Source organism: Theropithecus gelada, chromosome 9 (assembly GCF_003255815.1).
Source record: "Theropithecus gelada isolate Dixy chromosome 9, Tgel_1.0, whole genome shotgun sequence".
NCBI lineage: Eukaryota > Metazoa > Chordata > Mammalia > Primates > Cercopithecidae > Theropithecus > Theropithecus gelada.
In genome coordinates this window covers 8,425,394-8,450,197 of record NC_037677.1, presented here as the reverse complement: position 1 = coordinate 8,450,197, position 24,804 = coordinate 8,425,394, and the positions used below count along the sequence as shown (strand labels likewise).

General features: G+C 38.7%; 1 long non-coding RNA gene across 1 annotated transcript; it reads left to right on the top strand.

The window, feature by feature from the left end:
* The first annotated feature begins 1,018 nt into the window (after positions 1 to 1,018).
* On the top strand, positions 1,019 to 23,760 carry LOC112632199. Its single transcript, XR_003121278.1, has 2 exons — positions 1,019 to 1,062; positions 23,112 to 23,760. It is a non-coding gene; the product is annotated as an uncharacterized LOC112632199 (long non-coding RNA).
* The last annotated feature ends 1,044 nt before the right edge of the window (positions 23,761 to 24,804 follow it).

The window sequence follows — 24,804 nt, the reverse complement described above, 5'->3', positions numbered from 1 at the left end:
GTGTACGCATGTGTGTGTATGCATACATGTGCAGATGAGAACAGATGAGGGAAGAGTGATCAGAGGTTGGGTAGAGATGAAGTGATAATGACAGTTCATAAATCAACCAGTGGCTGGTGGTGGCAATAGCTTCAAGGACTGAACGCAGAAGCAGAAACTATATTTAGGTTATGCCTTTTATTGTAGATGCTTTGCAAAAAAGCATAGATTTCCTTCATACATCACTGGCCTTTTTCTCTGGCTTTTCTCTTCCTTATCTGTAAGTAATCTTTGGAACAACAAATATTTAAGACCCATCTCAAAGTTTTTCCAAGATTGAGCTTTGATGTGATTGGCCTGCTACTTACAAACACAAGGAAGCTCCTTATTTCATCAGCCATTTATTTGATCTTCTTTCTTAGTCCTCTCCAGGACAGTACTCATAAGGAGACAGTATTCCTGAAGGCCCTTTATGGCCATATGAAGAGAAATTTCTCTGCAGACTCGGTTCGGCGTACACACATCGTTCCTAAAATGGAATGCCAGCAATGTTGCCTAAAGCAACCCGACACACACAACAATATGTGTATTCATTGGAACATTAAACAGTGAGACAATCCTACAGCACAGCCTTTCAATCTGTAGATTACAAGCCCGTAGAGCCTAGCATCACCCTCTACCCCCAGAAAATGCATTTTACTGTGCATTTTGTGGCAAAGCGTATGACAATTATCACCCAAATCCATAATTAGCAAGTGGTAGCACATAGGCAGATAGATCCACTTATGGTGACATCTCTGACAGATTGACATCCCCCCCCCACCCACTCACCTTCAAAAACCCCTGCAAGGCTCTTCATTTTAAATGTGACCACGCTCAAACACAATGCTGGCAAGCCTAGTCTCGTGTTCGTGGAGCGGGGAGGGGGTTATAAAAGCAACATGTTCACACAAGCATGCAGAGCCCATGCATAAACCATTTGGTTTTGCAATTAAAAACAGGTTTGACTTCCTTCTGCAACAGTAAGACAACGTCAAAGCAACAATCATCCCGAAAATTTTCCCTTGTGAATTCAAATGAACTGTGAGTGTTGGGGTTCTCTTTGTTTGCATGTGCATGCCTTGAGAATGAGTTTTTGGAAGGGTTCAACGTGTTTCTTTTTGGGGTAGTGCCGCTAAGGTGTGTGTTGAATCACGGCTACCAGATGGGTCTCAGTTACACTCACCATTCCGGGTTCCTTAGATACAAGGTTAGCGCGTTTGGATTTATCCCATGAGGCTTATTACTGCAGGAAAACTAACTCTGCAAGATCCATCCCTTTGCCCTAGAAAATAATCACTCGTCTGGAAGATCTGCGTGCAATCCACCCTTATAGACTGGACCTCAGTTTCACAGGGACTAAAAACACAGATGTGCTTCCTACTGGGAAATGTAGTAAACTTGACTACAATGACGGCTAATTATATCTTTATTGTTGTCATTCTTGAATGATGCATTGAACGATTAGATCCTATGATATTGAGAGAAATCTCTACCTTAAAGCCAAAATCCTACACTGTACAAGGAAGGGCTGAGGAGGATGTTGTAAAAGCTGATCCTAGTTCCAGGGAACTCACCCATTTTCTACAAGGTCGAAGATTACTTCCATTTTCCTTTCTCTCATTCTTTTTCCATTCAATGAAATCTAAAGAAATATTGCCCCTCATTTCAGTGTTTATTGTCAAAATATTAGTTCGAATTTTCTGCCATATTAAAAAAAATGCAAAGTAGCCAGTCCTTATGCATGTGCCAAAACTGTCAGAGCCTGGGCGACTCTGCGTTTGAAGAGATCGGAGGAATAGAATTGGTCGACAGCACCCTCAACCCATCCTTTGATGTACAAGGAAAGTTCTGTGGAAAGACAATGTATTAGGAATGTCAAATTTTGAATGATGATGATGATAATTAAAATTAATTAAAAGAGAGGCAGACAAAAGAGAACAATTAATCTCAGTGCAGTATACTTGTTCTAAAAGATATCGTGGAATGAATTTGCCTCTATTTAATTTATTAAAGCCTCACCAACTTCCTCTTAAGAAAGTTTAGTTTATTGGTGTTTCCCTGGAATTATCTTATCTTACAATATCACCATCAAAAGTTATTCAGTAAAATAATTTCTAAAATGTAGGTCAACTTTTATTGTATCATTCTGAAATTCATTATTTGAGATAAATATAAAATCTTCATGATGTGTGAAGTAAGTAAAAATATTATTGACACAAAGTAAGATACACTAATACATATTAATAATATGTGTAGTTGCATTTAAAAATTCAAAAATTCCTTTAACCTATTTTGTCCTACATTTTACCTTTATATAAAAGCAAAATTCACACACATAATTGTATATTTCCCCAAAATACATGTTTTGATTGCTTTTGATCTATGGACTAGATGAATAGGAAAAGAGAAATGAAATTTTTCTAAATATGAATTTTTATTTTTGCCCTGATAAAGAAAATTGATTTTCTCAATTAACAAGTTATTAACAATAAAAATATTTTCAATATTTATTAATTATACATATTAGAGATTTTTTATTGACATTGAACTCTCATTTGCTGGACTGTTTGTTTTCTAACCTTCTACATAAAAAGCAAATCATAAAAAGCAGTTTTAAATTTAGTTTAACTAAGGCAGAAATAAATTCAACTTTTAACATCACAAAAATAACATAGTTCTATAACAAAGTCAGACTTCTAAAAATAAATGTATATGATAATGAAAACAATTTTACAAAGCTTTATGTAATTTGAATTTTTTCCTCCATTTATCAAAACATTGCTTCTTATTGAAAACATTTTTTAATGAGCAAAAAACTACTATCACTTAATTCAAATATTTATTGGAGAAGACAGACTATCCGTGCTTTCTACAAACTTATAAATTTTACTAGAAGAGCTACTTATTTAGGTTTTTTTAAAAAACTAATTTAGAGTTAATAACTCCGCTTCCTAACAACTATGTATCTGAAGTGTCGTAAAAGAAAGAGGGGAATGAAGGGATTATTAGGTCTTTAAACTCATGTTTTCAAATGCCCAATAAATGATGCAATTGTGACTAAAGAAAATTTTTAGTTGGAGATGGTTAAATAAAGAAATATTCAGAACTCACATAGAATTGCGATGAATAGTTTTTGTGAGAGTTTAAATAGGCCAAACGTAAAGGATTGCTTATTGGAAGGGGGCTGAAGAATCAGAAAGTTATTAAAGAAAATTCTTAGATCTTAATCATGAGCTTGTATTTCAGTAAATTAAACACCTTTCGTGTAAAGGATAGATGTACACAAGTCATTATATCATTACGTTAATTTGTCACCTATCCGTACTGAAAAATCATATTGTGGGATTTATTCCCTACAACCAGAATTACATGGTAGTTTTTTAAAGTTTGGTGTTGTTTAGCTTAGGTTTTAAGCAATAAATTCATCCTTATGAGTTGGAGAATCGACTTTCCCAAATTTGCCATAAATTGCATTTCTGAGGAGGTTTTTTAATAGAAACAGAATGAAATGAAAGCACCTGCCTGTTGAAACCACATCACTGAAGCTGCTCATAGCACATCAAACATGAAGGAGCAGGCAAGTCCTCCCTTTTCTCCCTGTGGGTTAAAGTAAGGCACTGAGCTTAAAAGTGGGATTCTGTCTCTCCTCTTTGCGTTTCTGCTTGTACACGTCCCATAAAAACATGACTGAGAGCACAGACCCACTCCACAGGTGTGTCGTGGAAGCCGCTAGTAAAAAATGATTTTAAAACATTTGGAAACTGCCAAGCTCTTGAGAAAATGCTTATTAAAGACCAATAAAATTGTGAAAATTGAGGAGAAAACATACAGTAAACTTTTTTGGTGTGCTTTAAAGAAGGCAGTTTCGTCTCCAGCCACGTGGGCTTGGCTGTGGTAAACCCAGGCAAGAAAAACAAGCTTGTCCATGATTTCCTAATGAAGGGCTGGAGCATTGAGAACAACAGTTCCATATTCACTAAGTCACCTATGTAGATATAGCCATTTTCACCCGTAGCCACCATAATCCAGAATTTTACAAGTGATTGAAAATTCTGAAAACACTCCCAGACAGTGTCCATATTATCAATAATAAACGAAATAGGAGTACTAGCAACAGAAATTAAAAATGGTCATTGGGTCTATTTCTGCCAAGCACCTGGACCATGAGGCAAGTGAAAGAGTGAATTTGGTCATTTTAACAACCAGTCTGGAATTGTTTCATCAATAGCAACTGTAAGGAGAATCAGCGTTGCACGGTCTCATAGTTCCTAATACTGCAGATTGACAATATGCTCCTAAAAACACACAGTTCTGCAAGGACCAAAAGGAAAGATGAATTTTCTTCCAATGTTATGGCATTTGTGTAGAGTGTTTCATTCTTTATTTTAAACATTATTTTTGCCCAACTCAGTTGATTCGTACATTCTTGGAAATGAGATCATCATGCAGAATTAGCTGATCCTGGGCTTTCCTCAATGACACTATTTTCAAATCTGCTTGATCCTAAGAATCTCCTGTGTACTGCCTTAGACCTAAAGGGCAAACTCTCTAATGAAAATTCTGAACATAGGCCTTTGTTAAGCACTCTATTTTTTAAAGGCACCCCAGGTGAGGATCAAACAAGTTTGGGAAATCCAGCTGAAGTTTGTGACTCCCCACTTAATTGAAACAAATTCAATGCTGACAACACAAAATACCCAAGAAGAATAGAGAAAGGAGTCTTCATTGCATAGCTCCAAGAAGCATGGTGTTCTTTCTCCTTAGAGACTTTCTGAGTTCTGTTATGTAGATATAGATGAGCACAATAACCAGCAGTTGGTGCTCCATTTAAATTCTCAAGCACTATACAAACTCTATTTTTTTGTGTGACAGAGTCTTGCTCTGTCACCAAGGCTGGAGTGTAATGGTGCGATCTCGGCTCACTACAACCTATACCTCCCGGGTTCAAGTGATTCTCCTGGGTCAGTCTCCCGAGTAGCAGGGACTACAGGTGTGTGCCACCAGGCCTGGTTAATTTTTGTATTTTTAGTAGAGACAATATTTCACCATGTTGGCCAGGCTGCTCTCAAACTCCTGACCTCAAATGATCCACCTGCCTCAGCCTCCCAAAGTGCTGGGATTACAGGTGTGAGCCACCATACCTGGTTCACAAACATTTTTAAAAGCCATCTCAAAAGCTTTAGAGGAGTATCTAGGTTAAAAATTGTAACTCAAGAACTTCAAACATAGCAGTCAAAAAATTGTTAAATAATGTTAAGCTAAAGGAAAAGCATTATCTTCTAATGATATGTAATTATCCAATAACTATTTGACATTTTTTAGTATCAATCCCAACATAATGAATTGAATATGTCATATGGATTTGAGTCTAAGCAAAGTGTGCATTCTTGTAGAATAGCCTTGCAAGAACGCAACTTCTAAAGATAAGAACTTATAACATAGGTTGCTTTGAGGGAGATGAAATAGCCCAGAGTCACAAAAATACAGTGCTTTGTTTTCTGAATTACTGTTTTATATTGAAAATAGTATTCATTATAGAGCCAAAAATGCCTAAAAATAGCATATAAAAATTACTTTGTTTCACTCTTTGATTGAGAAAACTGCAACCAACTACACCACACACCATGGTGATTAATAACTCTGATTTATTATAGAGAACATGAAATCATCCAGGCCTTCTATCCACTAGTTTCCATAATAAACAAGTTTAAAAAACAGCATCAGTACAAGGAGGAGGTCGGTTCATAAAAATTTCACGTAATACAAGTTTCTCTAAACTAATAGGTCTCATAAGTCAAATGTAGCTTCTCATTCCCCATCTCTACCAAATAGGCATAAAGTGGAAGTAGTGGGGTGTAGATGAATAGATTTTTCTCTCAATATGGAATTAATATTCTAGATATTTTGCCCAGGGAAGTCTTCTGAATACATTGTTACTAGCACTCCTCATAGTAATTCTCTACTTTTATGAATAAAAAAGATAGTAATATTTAATAAATCAATAGTTTCACATCACCTTCTTCCAAATGGAGAAACTGAGGCCCAGGGAGCTGACTCTGGTCACAGCAGCTGTCAGGTATTTTCAGATGAATGAAGCTGATCGGTATCACAGAAAGACCTAGTAACGATTATGCAGAGAATAGAAATTACTAGAGTTTTATCTGCATATCCGAATAAATAGTTGTCGTTTTCATAAAACTTCACAAGGGAAAAGCCATTATGAATGAGTTGTTTTTTTGTTTTTTTTTTTTTTTTGAGATGTTGTCTCGCTCTGTCTCCCAGGTTGGAGTAGAGTGGCGTGATCTCTGCTCACTGCAATCTCAGCCTCCCGGGTTCGCGTCATCCTCCTGCCTCAGAGTAGCTGGGACTACAGGTGCCCGCCACCACACCTGGCTAATTTTTTGAATTTTTAGTAGAGATGGGGTTTCACCACTTTAGCCAGGATGGTCTCGATCTCATGACCTCGTGATCCGCCCGCCTCGGCCTCCCAAAGTGCTGGGATTACAGGCGTGAACCACTGCACCCGGCCCATTATGAATGATTTAATGCAAAAGAAATGAAATAAAATTTTCATCTCCAGAAATTTTAGTGACTTTGACTGCAGTGGTAGCCCATGCAGTAGATCATTTCTTGTCCTTTGACTTAGCTTAAATGCCCCAAAGGAGATCCTAAGAGCTATACGATATTTCACTTTGGAATCAGATCTATTTGCTTTGGAATCAGATACTTGGAACGGTGAGCAGGTGACCTGAAAACTCGGGGATAAATTCAACCTTGGCCGTTGGCTTCTATGTCACCTGTATGTCATCACTGAACATTTCCAAACACTGGCTTTAAAATTAAGAGCCTGGAAAAATGCACATATGATATTCATGGGTGGAAGTCAATTGCATTGATTGAACTCTGTTTCCAAACGGGGAATAAAAGAAGACATAGCTGCCGCTCCAATGTTTCCCCCTCTCTCTAGACAGAGGGTTACATTTTTAGACCTCCCGAGAGCCTCATTCATTGTGAACATAAATGTTCACCCTCGAGCTATGCCTGCCTCTTTCTCCTTTGCTGGGATTTGGCTGTGGGAGAGAGGGAAGAGAGACCAGACCACAATCCAAGAATCTTCTTCTTCTCTTCTCATCTTTCTAGCCTCAGCCCTACCATGTCCTGGTGTGAACAAGGTCATGTGTAACTCGGTGAGAATTTACAGACAAGAGTGTCACTTCTCCTGGGTTCCCAAGAAAAACAAACCTACGGTTGCTCCTGGTGTGAATGTGTGAATAGCCCAGTTTATGACACATCACATTATTAGCACAAGAGGAGGGCTGAATCCCAAACGGGGCCGGCACTGCCTCCTCCTTTTGTTGACAGAAAAAAAGTATAGTTACTGGCAACCACTCAGCCCCTGCCAATGGGAAGCTGTCCTGATGTTGCTGGGCACAGACGCACGTGAGAAAGAGGTCAAGGCGTACAGAGACCTATTGAGAAGCCTGTTATGATATGTAGGAGACTGTTGCAAGGAGAAACATCAGCATAAGATACAGTCCAGACTGCTCATCTCACAAGTAAATAAGATTTACACATGAGAAAGTCTTTGCCCCAAAAGCAAAAAAAAAAAACCCTGACATGCGAGGGTTATGTGTCTTAAGTAATAACTAAAGCAATAAATACATTCTATGTGATTGCTCAGAAAGTAAGATCGCAAGTTCCTAAGATGACTAGGATAGAAATAAATCAGATTTTGAACAGTTCAACATCTGAGGGAGTTTGGAGGTGGGTAAATAATTACTTCTGATGTAAGAATTTGCTCTGACATCTCGTTTGTGACTCTCCTTAATTCATTTAAAATACTTTCTAACTGAGGAAAACCTGAGAGGTGAGATCATCATAGAGGAAAGGGCAACAGAAACAAACATTAAAAGATATTTTCTTGTGTTAGGTTTTTAAATTTTGTTTGGTTTGATTTATTTCTTCCCTGTCAGAATGTTCGATGCTGAATTTGCTGACTTCTATAGAAAAAAATGAAGCGAGGTGTCTCAGAAGTCTCTGAGTGCACTGAATAATTACACTCTGTTTTTCTTACTATACCATTCCAATATTACAGCAATGGTAATTCTAACAAGTCGGTACAGATTCATCAAAACAAAGTTAATGAAGAAGTGGAGACTACATTCAACTTGTCATTTTTTTAATGTTTCTTTGTTATGTGCAGCCATTTTAGCCCAAACTTTCTCCACTATTCTCTACGTGTTACTTACATTGATTTAATGCATTTAGACAATTTATCTACCATACATTTTTCACAATTCAGGGCTGACAGGAATTATCGGGTTCAAGCCGACAATTGAAAAGTTAAAGCTCTTTAACCTTTGTGGCAGATGAACACCTACACATTTGTCGCTGCCTATAATGCCTGTGTTACCAAAGTTGTTTCGATGGCTATTTATTTTAAGAAAATAGAAGAGCTGATTATCCAAAATTCAAAAGAGGAGTTGAGGAAATGAAGAAGTGAAGGAGGAAGGAATGGGAAGAAGGGGGAGGTAAGAAGGGAGAGAAGAGGGAGAAATGGAAAGAGAGATAAAGAGAGGAAGGAAGGAAGGAAAAAGAGAAAGAAGGAGAAAAAGAGAAAAGAAAGAAAGAGAGAGAGAAAGAAAGAAGGAAAGAAGGAAGGAAGGAAGGAAGGAAGGAAGGAAGGAAGGAAGGAAGGAAGGAAGGAAGGAAGGAAGGAAGGAAGGAAGGAAGGAAGGAAGGAAGGAAGGAAAGAAGGGGAGAGAGAAAGAATGAAAGAGAAAGAATGAACGAACAGAACAGTAAGCGTCTATTGTTGCAGAGCTCTGTCTTGGCTTGTCATGGAGATATTTCACTTGACTGAAATAAGCTTGCAATAAAGTTATAACATCAGTTACCTCAACAACAAGCCTGCCACCCACACAACCTTGCCATTCAAATGTCTTGCTCATTTTTCTCCTTACATTATTATGATCAGCCTCTTAGTCAAGTCTCAGTTTGACTAACCTATTGCCATGGGCTACTAGTTGGTCAATTTTCATCGTATTTAACAAAAGCAATGAAATGGCCCTGGAAGCTCCTGTTGTTTCCACTCCTCTCACAACCTTGACGAGATAATCCAGCTAATCAGCTGTCTGAGATTGGGGGGCCCTTTAGGACCACAGGCTCTTTTTCTTTAGTACTTCCTTTTATAACGAAGGGATATGTTCTCAATGGCAACTGAACATTCAAAATGCAACAAGGCATGTATTAAAGAATGTATTTTCCCTTGTTCACATTTACATTTGGAAGAGGGACATTCCAGTAGCTTGGAAGGAACTGGGGAACCAAATCTGTGAATTAAAATAAAAATAACCTACTTAACATGTTGCTTACCATATACCAAATACAGTTCTGAGAACGTGGCTCACGTGAACTCGTTTCACCCTCATCACAGTTCATTGAGGAGGGTGCTAGCCATAATTTCCTATTTTATAGACCAGACCATGAAAGCACAGAGAAATTAGTTGCTGTGTCCCAGTTCACAGAGCAGGGAAGTGGCATGGTCAGAATTGAAAGCCAGGAAGTTGGATTCTAGAGATCCACACTCTTAATCCCATGCTCCACTGAAAACAATAAAGGTACATTGTTTAGTAAAATTTTGGTGCATTCAGCACATTTGTAAAATCGGATCCAATAGAAATTCTAAATACAAAAGAGTTGTGGGAAAAACAGACTCGAGGAATGATTTTCCAAAATCCACATTAAACTCTGAGAATCTGAATCCATGTATCAAATTTTCTATGTCTAAAGCCTCCTTTGAAAAAAATATGGGCCAGGCGCGGTGGCACACGCCTGTAATCCCAGCGCATTGGGAGGCCAAGGCGGGCGGATGATCCGAGGTCAGGAGTTCGAGACCAGCCTGGCCAACATGGTGAAACCCCATCTCTGCCAAAAATACAAAAATTAGCCAGGAGTGCTGGAGCGCACCTGCAATCCCAGCTACTCAGGAGGCTGAGTGGGGAGAATAGCTTGAACCTGGGAGGCAGAGGTTGCAGTGAGCCGAGATCGCGCCACTGCAGTCCAGCCTAGGCAACAGAGTGAGACTCTGTCTCAAAAAAAAAGAAAACAAAAAATATGTTTCATAGCCAAGAAGGATTGAGTCCTGGTTTCCTCATCCATATAGTGGAAACAACACAGCCCTCCTTATACAGTCTTTGGGATGATTACGATAATGTATGCAAAGCCCCCAGCATAGAGTTTGATGTATGGTAGATGATCGATAAATAGCAACTACTATTTATAACTGTTATTGGAGCGCTTCCCCCCCATGTTCCCCACTATCAGATGTATCTTGCATTTAGGTGCCTCCTCTCACTTCACAAAGCAAATAAATGTTCCCACTCTCCCATCAAAACAAACCGCAATGCTATGAAATGATATCTTGAACAGAACTCCAACTGGAAAATAGTGAATACATCAGCTAGTGCTCCGTGGACTTAATTATCAGGTTTCAAAGTGAACATTTGTATGTGATGGTGAAAGTTATTTTAGAAAGATCTGTTAGAGCAGATACAGAGATGGAAACTTGGATAGGCACACTGGCTGAAAGAAGACAGTTACAGCCATGTAGTTATAATTAGATAAGGCACCTCCAAATACATGCATGAATCAGCCACTGAACTCCTGAAGGTTGGGAACCATCCGAGCATGTGTCTACAGAGGATTCCTCTCCTGCAGGCTGATTCTCTCTCTCTCTCTTTCTCCTAACTTCAGAGAAGGAGAGCAGGTAGACAAAGCACGTGATGGAATGCGGTTCCCAGGCTTGCACAGGAAGTGGCCTGGACTGGTCTAAGTGCTGCTGTACCCAAGTATCTGCCCCATTGCCCTGGCCAGGACTTCCTGTTCTGGTTTGTTAACAGATTTGAAGTCCCACCGCCAGGAGTCACAGAGCAGAAGCCCTAGATTCCAGGGACAATGAGAGAGGGTGTTTTACATACTGTTGATTCATGGAATATAAAATTAATTACAGTGCAAATGGCAAATGGTTACACATAACCTAATTCACACATCCTGATTTCTGTTTGCTACTACCATTGACCACAACTGAGACAGACAAAATTTGCATGTAAATAGTCAGTGACCACCAGAGATCTAATACAGTGGGCACACATGTATGTATGTGTTTGTAAAGACATGTACAAATTCAGACACATGCATTCATACATGTGGACACACGCATATATGTATGTATGCATATGTGATCAAATAAATGCTCTACTGGAAATCTTTGCAAAATTGTAACACCAGTAAATGAAGTCTAAAGAAATACGCATTACTGATGCAAAATGTTGATTTGCCAAAATGAAACCTTGCAGAGTTGCAAACTTAAATGAAATTTTTATCAACAGCAATAATTATCCTGTACAGTAGAGAGCTTCTGAGCTATTCATAAAAGCTTCTGAGGAAATTTTTTTTTTTGAAATAGACCTTACTCAGAGCAGTTTTGGGGTCACAACAAACAGAGGACACAGAGATTTCCCATATGCTCCCTGATCCCTTACACCCGCAGTCTCCCCAGTTAACAATATCTACCACTAGAGTGGTCTGTTTGTTACATGGATGAACCGACACTGACATACCGTCATCATCCAGAGTCCACAGTGCACATGAGGGCTCTCTCTTCGTGTTCTACATTCGGTAGGTTTGGGCAAATGTACAATGGCGTGTGTCCATCACTGTAGTATCATACAGAATAGTTTCACTACCTGAAAGTGCCCTGTGCTCCACCTGTTCCTCCCTTCCTTCCCCAACCCCTGGCAACCACAGATCTTTTGACCGTCTCCATAGTTTTGCCTTTCCCAAAATGTCACATAGAGTGCAACCTTTTCAGATGCATTTCTTTCACTTAGTAATATGCACTTAAGGTTTTTCAGTGTCTTTTGGTGGCTTGATAGCTTATTTCTTGTTAGCGCTGAATGATATCCTGTTGTCTGGATGGATCACTATTTACTTACCCATTCGTCTACTGAAGGGTATCTTGATTGCTTCCAAGTTTTGGCAATTATGAATAAAACTTCTGTAAACATCTGTGTGCAGGTTTCTGTGTGGACTTAATTTTTCAACTCCTTTGGACAAATACCAAGGTGCATGAGTGCTGGATCCATGGTAAGGATATATTTGGTTTTAGCCAGTCATAGTGGCTCATTCCTATAATCCCAGCGCTTTGGGAGGCTGAGGTGGGAGGATCGCTTGAGCCCAGGAGTTTGAGACCAGCCTGGGCAACAAAGCAAGACCTCATCTCTTAAAAAAAAAAAAAAATTTAAGAGTATGTGTAGATTTGTAAGAAACCACCAAACTGTCTTCCTAAGTGGCTGCAAATGGACCACTTTACATTTCCATACGCAGTGAATGAGGGCTCAGTGTTCTGGATTTTAGCATCTCTAACAGGTGTGTAGTGGTTTATCATGGTTGTTTTAATTTGCATTTCCCTGAGGACAGATGACATGGACCGCCTTTTATATGCTTATTTGCCATCTGCAGATCTTTGGTGAGGTGTCTGTTCAGAACTGCAGGCTATACCATTTACTTTATCTCTGACAAATAAGTGTATAGGGTTGACACAGTAAAGCAGACACTTAAGACAACCCCTGCTGAGACAACCTCAGAAGAGGGAGAAGTCCTGATACAAATCCTGCCTTTACTTTTTAAAATTTGATTTAAAAAAAAAAGGTAGTAATTTGAGGGATCTTCAATCACAAGGCTTTGGAAAAGACTGGAAAGTCTTAATTGACTGCTGATAAATGTTTGATTAGAAATATCCTCTTAAAAATGTTTAAATTTACTCACCTAATAAAAACTTTTACACACTGATTTTGGCTTCTCATTATGAAGCTAATCCTCAGGATGGTTTCTCCTGGTGTTTTCTTTCTCAAATTTTCATTGGTCATTTTGCAAAGAGCAGAATTCCAAACAGCCAAAATCCCATCTAATCCTTTACTCACCTGTAGTAAAAAGCACTATAACGTGGTATAAAGAAAGAGTGAAGGGGGATATTAGGTGATTTGACAGATAACTTTGGGAAGTTTGTAAACCAGCATGATTGTGTATTGTGTGTGTGTGTTTGTGTGCATATGTGTGTGTGTGTTTGTGTGTGTGTAGTGACACCGGATTTAGACATCAAGGCACCGTTTACAACTCCTAGGCTGATAATCTCGTCTGGCCTGAATTCTCATCTTTACACTTCACTGATTTCTGATTTCCTGATTGGCCTCAGGCAAGTCACTTCCAGTTGCCCACAGTGGTTACAATGGCCCTGCTCAACCAGGCTGTGTGGATTTGAGCTCTCTCTCAACTACTTATGAACCGTGTAACTTTGGGCAAGTTAGTTAACCTTCTTGTGCCTCTGTTTTCTCATCTGTGAAATGAGCGTAGCAATCTCTAGTCCACAGAGCTGTGATGGCAGGGAGGGGGGAGTGAATGAGATCATGCGTGTACAGTATTGCTTCGACCATCATAAGTACTCAATAAATATTGGCCACTGTTATTAGCTGAGTCATAGTTTCTCATATACTGCATGAGAGGGTCGGACCCAGTGACCTCATGAATTCTTTTGGTCAGTCTTCAGGAAAGCCCTATCATATGGAATGCAACTGATTACCCAATCTCCCAAAATCCCTGCAGCCACAGAGCCCTCATCAGATTTTATTTACCAAATCTCATCCACCACACTGCTAGTTGCACAGACTTCATTGATTCCTATTTTACATGCAATTCTAACAACTGCATTTACTCGATTTCTCAGACTACAGCAAATCAGATGCCCAAATTAGGAAGGAGAAAGAATGCTGGAAGAAAAATGCCTTGGGAGCCAGAGTGATTGCAAATTGTCCGGCATTAGGGAAAGACAGACTAAACAATTGCTATCACAGAATAATGTACCTGTGCACAACCAGGATGCCAAGTCACTAAAAACTTTTGAAGTACATTTAGTGTATTGCTTAAGGCAGTGATCAATTTGAAAACTATTTGTATCAAAAATTATTAGCATGTGATAGGCTCGGGGATTATCAGTTTCTGGTTGCTTTTCTCATGGGAAAAATGTCCCTGGTTGTTGTTCAGGTCTCTCCCAGACTTGCTGGCCCTCTCTGGTCTCTCCTGCTGGGGCCTCCCTGCACCACACTGACTGGGGTAGGGCTGTGCAAAACAGTTCTGTCCCTATAGGAAAGCTGACACGGGATTACAGAGTAACAACCCAGGGAGCCAGCACTGATACAGCACTGCTGTTGTGTGTACGTCTCACTTCAAACTCCAGCCACATTCATGCTTACACCTCAATGGTAAGCGTGAGTTTACCATTAGAGTTTACTATCTATTATTTACTATCTATTTACTATTAGTGCCATTACATCTATTTACTATCTATTAGTGCCATTAGAGAGTAACAACTATTTACTACCTATTGGTGTTATTAGAGAGTAGCAACCCAGGTGGCCAGCACTGATTACAGCAGCGCTGTCCTGTGTACATTTGACTTCAAACCCCAGCCACACTCACGCTTACACCTCTATAATAGTGATCTCTTTCCTTGGCCCCCACATCACCTGCTTCTTTTCCAACCTAGGAGGTAATGGGTTCAATTAAGACTTTGGGAGACCTAGATAAAGGTCTGAATCCTGTCTCAATCACTTGCCTACTATGCAACTTTGGGCAAGATATTTGAACTTTGCACGTCGTTTTCTCATTTATAAGATGTGGATAGTAATGCCTTACCTCCCAAGGCTGTTGAGGGGAGCAAATGAGACTGGGGAGGTCAAGCACAGAGCCGGGAGAGAGGAGGTGTTCAAGGTGTAATAGCAATTCCTGGTGCCCATTTTAATTGCATCTAGGATTTTGACAGGCCTTTCCAACCACAGCTCATCACACTACATAGGATGCATAGTGGGTGAAGTACAAGTTTGGAGTCAGATAGACCCAGATTGGAATGCTCTTTCTATTGGTTGCCATCTGGGTGGCCATGGGCAAAGTATTTAGGCTTTTTGAGGCTCAGTTTCCCCCACTTGTATACTGGGGATACCACCACTCACCTGCAATATTTGTTGTGATGATTTCATCAGAAACATATTTAAAGAGCCTGTCTCATAGGAGTGGGTGATTAACACTCAAAATATCTATATTGAGGCTGGGCACAGTGGCTCATGCCTGTAATCCCAGGACTTTGGGAGGCCAAGGCGAGCGGATCATGAGGTCAGAAGATCAAGACCATCCTGGCTAACACAGTGAAATCCCGTCTCTACTAAAAAAGTAAAAAAACATTAGCTGGGCCTGGTGGTGGGCACCTGTAGTCCCAGCTACTTGGGAGGCTGAGGCAGGAGAAGGGCATGAACCCGGGAGTCAAAGCTTGCAGTGAGCCGAGATCACGCCACTGTGCTCCAGCCTGGGCAACAGAGCGAGATTCCATCTCAAAAAATATATATATATATAATATACATTACATATTATATTTTATATATAATATACATTACATATTATATTTTATATATAATATACATTTTATATTATATTTTACATTTTATATATGATATTTTATATTTTATATATTATATTTTATATAATATATTATATATTATATATTATATAATATATTATATATTATATATTATATATTATACATTATATATTATATATTATATTTTATATATTATATTTTATATAATATTTTATATTTTATATACATTATATTTTATATAATATTTTATATTTTATATACATTATATTTTATATAATATATTATATTTTATATATATTATATTTTATATAATATATTATATTTTTATATATTATATTTTATATATATTTTATTTTATATATATTATATTTTATATATATTTTATATGTATTATATTTTATATATAATATATATTATATTTTATATATAATATACTATATATTATATTTTATATATTATATATTATATTTATATATTATATATTTATATATTATATATAAATAAACATTATATATATATTATAGAGAGAGAGAGACAGAAAGCCTATACTCTTCAAAGCAGTTTCACTGACATTATCCTATTTTATTCTTACAGAAACCCTATAAGGTAATTGGGGCTGCTATTTTTATGCCCATTTAAAGAGAAAAAGAAAAAAAAGAAGCTAAGTGATGCTAAGTGTTTAATCCAACATCATAGAAAACACAAATATGCCGGGGCCCAAACTGGAATCCAGGCTTCTGCCTCCCGCACCAGTGCTTTTCTACATGGTTAAGATCATTCCTGCACTGCAGATTTCCATTGTACACACAGAGGAGAAGGCAAAACAAGTGGACACACCTTTCCTCACACTCTTCTAGCAGCTTTAGAATGTCTGCAATGATCTTTTCAGCAGCAGGTGATAGAAAGCTCCAGCATCAACTAGCTTAAATCTCAAGGAAATGTACTATTTCACATAACTGCAAATTCAGAGAGTGAAAGGAGGACTCCAGGCTCAGTATGATCGTCAGCACAATCATGTCAACAAAGACTGTGTTTCTTTCTGTCTTACCTCCCTACAGGCATCAATTTCACCTTAAGGTTGGTCACCCTCATGGTCATCAGGTGGCTGCCCATGGCAATTAGAACTACAAAGCTCTCTTGTTAATATCTGGCTGGAGCAAGAGAGAAAGCTCTCCCTCAAGCACTGGGTGTAGGTGCCCCCATCAGTCTGTTGGGTCTACTACTATAGACCTACCCCTGGGCCAATAAGAGAAAACAGAGAAGTGCCTGCACTTACTGTCCCAGATTAAGCATGATCTGCTCCCACAGTGTAGAAGGAAGTCATCTGCTCCTTAGTCATCAGAGGGAAGGGTGAATGTATAATTAGGTTCTTAATTAATGAGTACAGGAGCACAGGTGTTGGGTGGATAACCAACAGTATTCACAATGTGAATAATTCGCTACGGAATTATTGCAGCGCATTTCCATTTTTAGTCCGCCTGCATTCTCCTTCACCAAAGCATTGATTTCAGGCAATTACTGAAATAAAAATGGTGACGACAGCAGGCAGAGACATTTGCTCACACATTGTTTTGATGTCTTTTGTGACTTTATTATCTTAACTTAAAATCAAGCATGAAGCCCTTTCAACATTTCCTATGAAATAGAAGAAAGGCAATGAGCATTTTTATAAATCCAAGTTTTATTGAAAGAAATCAACCTGGAAAACAGATAGATTTGATTTTCCTAAAAACACAATTTAATGGTACAGAGCCATTTGATTGAGAAGAAATACATAAAATAAAATTGGGAGCATGATATGATGGGGAAAATTTAAGGCTAAAAATTAGGGGAACGTCTGTTGTTGATCTACCTCTGTCACCAACGAATTATATGTCCATGAGTAACTCACTTAGAACTAAATCAGTGGTTGCAAACTGGCAGCCCACAGATCAGAACTGGTCCAAGATGTGATTTTTTTTAGTTTTTTATTTTTTTATTTTTATTTTTATTTTTATTTTTATTTTTATTTTGCTAGCACAAAAGATTCAGTTGTATCTCAGATAACCCTATTGTTAGTAGCATAAGAAAATTTCTGAAAATAAACACAGCCACCAAAACTCTAGAGGCCAGATACCAAAGGTTCAAAGTCACTTACAATGAAAATATACATACAAGTTATCCCAGAGCCAAGTGTGGCGATTCCTCAAGGATCTAGAACTAGAAATACCATTTGACCCAGCCATCCCATTACTGGGTATATACCCAAAGGATTATAAATCGCACATAAAGACACATGCACACATATGTTTATTACGGCACTATTCACAATAGCAAAGACTTGGAACCAACCCAAATGTCCATCAAGATAGACTGGATTAAGAAAATGTGGCACATATACACCATGGAATACCATGCAGCCATGAAAAAGGATGAGTTCATGTCCTCTGTAGGGACATGGATGCAGCTGGAAACCATCATTCTCAGCAAACTATCGCAAGGACAAAAAACCAAACACTGCACGTTCTCACTCATAGGTGGGAATTGAACAATGAGAACACTTGGACACAGGGTGGGGAACATCACACACTGGGGCCTGTTGTGGGGTGGGGGAAAGGGGGAGGGATAGCATTAGGAGATATACCTAATGTAAATGACGAGTTAATGGGTGCAGCACACCAACATGGCACATGTATAGGTATGTAACAAACCTGCGCGTTGTGCACATGTACCCTAGAACTTAAAGTACAATAATAATAAAAACATATATATCAAGAAATAAATCTCTTCACTCAGAATTACTGTTGGTCCATTGTGGTTGAAAGATTGTTTATGTAGTTCAAGTCGAAATCTTTATATTACCTGTATTATAGGACCCAGATCTGTTAGAAGAAGAAGAAAAAAATAGTGTTTTAAAAAGACAGTTCCCCAGATTGGTTACTCTGGATGATTTAATTTAACTTCATGCTGGAGTAGAATGAAGCGTATCCTGCCAAAGAATTCACATGTGTTCTGAATGTGGAAATTAGCTCTTCCGTGGAATCAGAAGGATTTGCAATTTGTATAAATGAATGTTACTTTTACTCAGTTTACTTTCAAAACAGTGCCTGACTCAGTTGCACCAAGTAATACTGAAACCTTTGTCTAGTTGGAAAGTACTCGCCTTTCCAAGAAGAACCACAGAGCTCTTTTGAGACCATGAAATGTGTTTCCCGATAAGCGTCTCAGGATCTATGCTAGCACAGGTAATGCATTTTTCTTTTCACTGCTCAGAACTCATTTATCCTGATTAGAAGTTTTTGGCACACGTCGAATATTACATAATCAGACGTCGGTACAGAAGTCTTTAGCCTCTTCTCACTGTTCAGGCTAAGCCATCGCCAATGTGGTAACATCACTGATATCTCCAGGAGATAACCCAAAGTTGTCTACTGGCTATATAATTTGTCAGACATGAATAGTGACTAGAGCTATCAGTAAACATACAGTATTTTTTGTCATCTTTTTCTGATAGTGGTTTTGATAAGATTTAAAGTAGCCTCAGCTTTAGCTTCCTTAAGTACTGGGATGTGTGTGTGCTTTAAACAGGTGGCTTAAAATGTCGGATGCCATCATCTTCTCTAACTGTAAGCCAAAGAATTGCCACATTTTCTGACTTCTTTTGTCAGTTTTTGACATTTGCTTTCCCTTGTTGGAAAAAGTTGTCTTTTTCAATGTGTTAGTACTTGATCCATTGAATGCAATGAGAGCTAACCTCAAGGAAATTCTCAGGAAAGTCCCCAAAGAAGGGAGGTTCTCCATTAGCAGATGAAACATTCTCCAAAGATCCTCAGCAGGTTGCTTTTTGAAAACCTCAGCAATTTAGTAGAAAATAGCACATCAATTCTATGTTTAACTTTTATTACTTAAATGCAGTTGATTTCTAATAGAGGGGGACGGAAGATTTTCCCTCATTGTGGTTAGGAAACTGAACAACAAAATGAGATTAATTTTTAACAAATGAATCAATCAGTACATGAAGTTTCAGAAATCTTCCACTGAATTAACCATGTGATTTTTTAAAAACTAATCTTGGCAAAGCATGGTGGCTTACGCCTGTAACCCCCAGCACTTTGGGAGGCCAAGGCGGGCAGATCGCTTGAGGTCAGGATTTCGAGACCAGCCTGGCCAATCTGATGAAACCTCATCTCTACTGAAAAATAAAAAAACTAGCCGAGTGTGGTGGTGCCCACTTGTAACCCTAGCTACTCTGGAGGCTGAGGCATGAGAATCGCTTGAGCCTGGGAGGGAGAGGTTGCAGTGAGCTGAGATCATGCCACTGCACTCCAGCCTGGGCAACAAAGCAAGACTCTGTCTCAAAACAAACAAACAAACAAACAAACAAACAAAAAACAACGAATCTGATAAAACAACGCAGGTTAAAAAAAAACTTTACTAACTCTCTTAGATTAATATTTCAAAGCTCTTTAACAACTGCCCACTTTACCTCTACAGAATTTTCAACAAAACATCTTTGCGTAAAACATCTGTTCCAACCAACTGGTTCTACTCCCTGTCAAGCAATCTTGACTGTCCCTTCTCATTGCCATTGTGCCCTGTGTGTGTCCTGGCCTTAGCTGCTTTCATTTTTCTCTCTGATTATCTCCTAGGCTAAATTCAAGTCATGCTTCCTCCACGAAGTTTGTGCAAATGACTTTCTCTCTGAATCTATAGAGTACTGAGGGTCCATCCCCAACCTTTAAAGATGTCTTGGATTATTGCTATCATTTTATGTCTCTATTACTATTTGCAATTGATCACTTTTATGTGCCTCAAGGAGATTTTCAGTTCCCAAAGATGTCTTGTACTTGTCATTGTGTCTCTCCAATACCTTACCCAATGGCTTGCGTGTGGCTGATTGTCTCATACATTTGCTAATCTGAATAGTCCAGCTGATCTAGTTAAATCATTTAATCTGAATCCAAAGACTAAGTGATGGACTGTTATGGAACAGTGGTAAAAACTGTAATCATATTTGTAGTCCAGATGCCTTAACTAGATAGATTTCCAGATCTGCCACTTACTAGATGGTGACTTATCTTGGACAAGTCATTTCACCTCTTACAGCCCCAGTTTTCTCATCTGTAAAATTGAAAGAATAATAATGACTCTCTTGTCTATTTCACTAGATTACTGAGAGAATCCAATGATGTAATGTCTTTGAAGGTGTTTATACAATGTCAAGTACCTTACAAATATGAATGGTCCTAGTTGGGCAAATGAAACACTATTTTTAGAAATCCCGTATCAAATGCAGTGAAGAACTCCTGAAATGATCAAGACTGGTGATCATTTTAAGGTATGTTATGATCAATTTTAAACAGTGCTGTGGGTCAGGCTGCTATCCTCACCTTACAGGTGGAAGTTTGATGTTATCTAGAAGCAAATGGCTTAAGTAAAATTACTGACAGCAACAATATGAGATGTCTTTCCTGTTCCAGTTTGTAGCTTTGAGTCTAATTAGCACCACTGCTTCCTCCTAAACTTTTCTTTAAGCCTCATTAAAGTTCTGATTCTTAGGGATTAATATAAGCAGACACTGATAATATCAACCTCTCCTCTCTATAATTCCAATAACTCTACATTAGCATAAATTACATTCCTGAATCCATCATTTGGTTCCGTATCTCTTCAAAGTCTTTTCCGACCCTTCTCATCACCCTCAAATCCACGTCCCTTTCTCATAAGCTCAGCTCTTTGCCATTCCATCATTACTAACTTCCTGTAAGACATCTCCACATGAATATCTCACAAGAATCTTGAATTTAAGAAAATCAAGGGGCTAAGGCAAGCAGACTGCTTGAGGTCAGAAGTTCAAGATCAACCTGGGCAACATGGTGAAACCCTATCTCTACAAAAAATACAAAATTTAGCCAGGCATGGTGGTAAGCACCTGTAGTCCCAGCTACTTGGGAGGCTGAGACAGGAGGATCACTTGAGCTGGGGAGGTCAAGGCTGTAGTGAACATGTTCAGGCCACTGCACTCAAGCCTGGGTGACAGAGCAGGACCCTGTCTCCAAAAAAAAAAGAAAAAGAAAAACTAAACAAGAAAAGAAAAGAAAAAAGAAAAGAAAATCTTGTTGCCTCTTCCTGTCTTACCCCTCCTGTTCTGAAACCCACAACTCTTCCTGTGTTGTCCAGCTCAGGACACGCAGCGTCATCTATCCCATGGCCAAAACCCGAAACCTAGGAGTTAGTCTTGCCTCACTCTTTTACAAGCCTTATGCACTGCTGCGATTCTGTCTCCTGTCCATCTCATTAATTCGCACACACTCCTGTATCTCCATCGGGACCTTGGCTTGGCTCGTTGATTGCTTAGATGACCGCAACAGTCTTCAAACTATCCATACCTTCAGTTTGTCTCTCTCCAATCCATTGTCTCTTCTGTAACCAGAGTAACGCCTTTAAGATGCAAACTTAATCCTATCAATTCCTGGCTTAGGATCTTTCACTGCGTCCCTATTTCCCTCTGTAAGGGGGATGTAAGATGAAATGTACATCCAAACTTTTCCACATGGCAGCCAGAGCCCCTGGCTACCCAGGTTATCTCTTCCCTTCCTTTAAGCCTTAACTTAGTTGCCAATGTCTCCTAGAAGATTTTTCTATTAATAACTCACATCCAATAATCAACTGGTTAGTGCCCTACAATTGCTCAAATGAACATTCTCCCACTCTTATAATTGACTTCAACTTGCCTAGGCACCCCGTAAGATTGAAACCTCCTTCACGACAGGACCATTCCTTTCACCAACTTACCTCAGTTACTCTTCATCCCTAAACACCGTCTCCAGGGTTAGGTGCATGATATACTCTCAATAAATAAGAAAGAAAATGTACTCTCCCTTCCTCTTGCATATTTCCCTTTATCCCCAAATATTCTACCTCTTCTGTTCTGTTAGATTTCATGAATCACTGCCAGGCCTGGTGGCTCACTCCTGTAATCTCAGCACTTTGGGAAGCCGAGGCAGGCAGATCACCTGGCGTCAAGAGTTCAAGACTAGCCTGGCCAACATGGTGAAACCCTGTCTCTACTAAAAATACAAAAAAAAAAAAAAGCTAGGCGTGGTGGCAGGCGCCTGTAATCCCAGCTACTAAGGAGGCTGAGGCACAAGAATTGCTGGAACCCAGGAGACAGAGGTTGTAATGAGCTAAGATCACACCACTGTACTCCAGCCTGGGTGACAGAGGAGGACTCCACCTCAAAAAAAAAAAAAAAAAAAAAAGATTTCATGAGTCATGTTTATTTCAGGAAATCTTCCTAATGCAGTCTGCTCCAGTCAACCCTTATTCTGCCTCACCTTTGAATGTATTCATTGAATGCATCTCATGTAGCACTTTTTGGAACGCTACAGAAGAAGATTGTGAGGTTCAAATCTGGGTATGTAGTGTATCCTAACATCAATGGTAAACTGCATAGGTAAGCAATCAGGGGTAATCTTCAGTTACCCCTGATCTCCTACCTTCACAGCAGTCATATGGTGCTTATTCAAGGCTCGTTAGAATCAGCCATCCTCCCTTTCAGTGTTCACATCCCAAGCTCCTGTGATTCATGGTTCATTGTGTGTCTTTCTCTTTTCACTCTCAGGTAACACCAACGGCTGGTTCATTACATTGCCCTGTTGCAGAGATCCAGAGTGCTCATGGACAGGGCCAGAAAGGCAGGGTAGATATGCCCTACTGAGAGCCAGCCTTGACTGTAAGAGCAAAGATGTGCTTTCTCAGAGATCTAGGGCTCTTGCTTTTATATTTGACAAGTTGTTTTCAACACTTCAGTCTTCTCAACTGTTAGGAGAAGTACTGTCAGGTTCTCGCTAGCTCTACACAAGAAATATTGCAAAAGTGCTCATCACCAAAACAAATGACTGATCTGTCGATCTATGAGAGTCAAAATTAACTTTCACGATAAAGAAAAATGTCTTTAATAGATTTAAAACATGTTCTGAAAGGGGACAGAAAGGATGGAGCCAGAGCACCCAATATTGTCTTTTCACTGTCACACAGCCTGTGCCCGCAGCACGAATTTTCCTAGGAAATGTCATTCTGATGCCTTTTATGTAGAAGAAACTTGAATTGTCAAATACTCACCAAACTAGCACAGTCTTCCAAAAACGGGGAAGACCTGGAACCAAACAGAAAGTGAATATTCAGCCAAGTATGAAACTTTCAAAGAAAATAAACTGCATCTATCCGTATTAAACTCTTTGTTCATTCTGAATAAAAACAATTTAATTAATTCACCTAGGCAATTCCACACCAAATGTCTAGCAATTGAGGGAAACCTATATATGAGAAAAGAGGGAGTAAACAGATAAGGAGAGTGGCCTGAAAAACCTGTAAAGTTGATTCCATTTAATTTTAATTAGATACAGATAGTCATGCCTCGGCCACAATATCAGACGGTGTGCTCTATGTTTTAGATATTCTTCTGTTCCAGCACCACTATCTACATAGCATCAGAATTACCATTTGATTGAGTAACTAACCAGCCACAGACAGATTTCTTTTTATCTTACTTTAGTAAAAATACTCTGTGTGTGTGTGTGTGTTTGTAATTTGGGGTAATGACTCTTCAAGATATATTTTACAAATTTTAAAAATGAATAGAAACTTACCAATCCTAATTTCTTATTTTCATATATTTGCATGTTACATCAGTCATGTTATTCTCATTTTTAATCTACATAGTATCCATTTATGCTGCAATATGTAGTTAGCTTCCGTATTTCCTAATTTGGGAGTGTTTGAATTGCTTAAAATGCGAGACTTTACAAATCGTTCTGCTATATATATCTTTACTCAGATTTCTCTTTTGCATACCTGCCTAGTAATTGAATGAATGAATGCCTAGAAGAGTGTCTATCTCCTTTTACATCATTGCAGGTTTGTGTCTAGCAAAATTAAACCAATTTATAAATTCCACCAATGGCAGTCATCTATGAATGTATGTCCCCTGGATCCTAGCATTCAGTGATTTTTTAAAAAATTGTCTATGGTTTTGCTAGGTTAATTGGCATCTATGGATACCTAAAATTTGAATAACTTTCATTTATTTTACTATTAATGAGTGTGTATATTGTTTGTCATGGTCCCTTACTACTTCATTTCTATGATGGAAATCGACAGACCACAACTGAGCATGAAGTGCTGGTCAAGATCCTAAAGATGACCAGCGCATCACTGGTACCCTCAAAGGGCACACAGTATAAATGAGGGATACAAACATAAAAGGAAAACCACAACAAAAATTAAGTTACATCCATCACAATGAAATACTACAT